At 43.2% G+C, this 2,064-nt stretch overlaps 1 pseudogene; it reads right to left on the bottom strand.

Annotated features, from left to right (window-relative positions):
- Positions 1-597: 597 nt before the first annotated feature.
- On the bottom strand, positions 598-1,289 carry LOC101625435 (annotated as a pseudogene).
- Positions 1,290-2,064: the final 775 nt, after the last annotated feature.

Raw genomic sequence — 2,064 nt, forward strand, 5'->3', positions numbered from 1 at the left:
TTTAATTTTTTTATGCCATCAGAGTCATCCATTTAATTTTTCATTTTAAAATTCACTAGTTGTGATATTTATACTTGATCTTAGCCAAGAGGCTGAGAAGTGGGCAATTATAATATCAAGCTGCTTGATGAGGTCATAATGATGTCTCCAGTTCTCTAAGTCACAATGCTGAACATCAATATTTACAGTCAACCCTAATAGCAATAGACACACATGTTTCAACTGCCTCTTTCTGTTGTCACCAACATGTGGACTGCTACAACTTGAAGACCAAATTTTAACTTACTCAAAACAAGTGTACTCAGAGATTCTTGGAATTCACATTTCTAAACTTCTGGTGCATTCATAATACATGGAGAACTATAACCTCACTCGAAATTTATATCTTCAATAATTTCTAATTCGTCAGTCAGTGTTTTTCTGCTTTTTACTGTGAGGATGTCCTTTCTCCCAACTGCTTTCATTGCATCAAAAAGGGTGATGCCACTTTGTCTCCAGAAATCCTAGCCCCTGGAGCACTTTCTTAGAAGTTGTCACAGGCTTTTTTTTTTTTAAAGATTTATTTATTTGTGCATACAGAACTGGGGTACAGGCCAGAGGCTCAGGGGAGGTGAGAGGCTTCACCAGAGACAGAGTGGGGAACAGAACAGGCAGATTGACGAAGTACACGGCTAAGGGGAGCAGCGGGCGGGCCAGGAGAGGTCTGCCACGCCATGTGGTCAACTTCCGGGTGGGCAGGAATCGAACTCATGCGGAAGCAGCTTTAGATTCTCAGTGCTGTGCTTTAACTCGGTGCGCCACCAGGGAGGGCCAGAAGTTGTCACAGGTTTTATTGCTTCTTAAGTTCAGCAATTACAGTATCAACAGCTAACATCACATTTCTCCTTAGTTTCTCTGGATTTAGCACCTTTGCTAATCTTCTCAAATCCTTCTTTGGCGATAGAGCAGGACAGTACATTGGCAGTAGAAGTTCCATCCCCAGCTTCATCATGTGTTATTGGCAATATCATGAACATTCAATTTAGCACCAATATTTTTCTGTTTCTCTTTTAAGTCAAAGGACTTTGAGACAATTGCACCATCTTTTGTTACATTAGAACTTCCCAACTCTTCAATAATCACTGTTCTTCCCTTTGGCCCTGCAGTGATAACCTTAGCATCAGCTAAAATCATGAAGGCTTGGACATCTTTACCAAATTTTACAACTTGAGCATATGCCTGAGTGAGATGACAGTCAGGGTCCTGCACACTGGCCCAATCTGGTGAAGGACTGTGGGGGATGGAAGCATTTCTTCACTGTCACTGGCAAGTGAGGCTAGGCTGCACTTTTTTTTTTTTTTTTAAAGATTTATTTATTTGTGCATACAGAACTGGGGTACAGGCCAGAGGCTCAGGGGCGGTGAGAGACTTCACCAGAGACAGAGTGGGGAGCAGAACAGGCAGATCGACGAAGTACACTGCTGAGGGGAGCAGCGGGCGGGTCAGGAGAGGTCTGCCGCGCCATGTGGTCACCTCCGGGGCAGGCGGGAATTGAACTCATGCGGAAGTGGCCTTAGCTTCTGAGTGCAGTGCTTTAACCCGCTGCGCCACCAGGGAGGGCCAGGCTGCACTTTTATGCTTAGTGTGAAGAACGAGAGAATTCCAGCACCCACTAATGACTCAATCTCCTACTATTGGAGTTAACCAAATCCCCTCAACAATCTCACTGCACAATGCCTGGGTTTGTTGTCCTGCACGAGTAAGACTTGGAGGTGGTAGCGTGTCTATAAACTGGATTAATGACCCAATGGATGAAAGGACTCATTTAAAGGTTTTTGTCTTTTACATGGTCAGAGATGGAAATTGCATATCTCGCACCTGGTGTAGACCAAACATTTAGCCGTTTGCAGCCCATTTAATTCTTACAGCAATCCTGTGAGAATAGATATTATTACAATTTCATTTTACAGATGAGTGAATTGAGGTTCTGCGATATTAAGTAATTTCTTTACCCAAGATCTTGCAGTATTAGAACCAGGATTTATGGTCTGGTTATTACCTTCTACTGCATCTGGGTATGGTCTG

Source organism: Condylura cristata, unplaced genomic scaffold (assembly GCF_000260355.1).
Source record: "Condylura cristata isolate star-nosed mole 26May11 unplaced genomic scaffold, ConCri1.0 scaffold00037, whole genome shotgun sequence".
Taxonomy (NCBI): domain Eukaryota; kingdom Metazoa; phylum Chordata; class Mammalia; order Eulipotyphla; family Talpidae; genus Condylura; species Condylura cristata.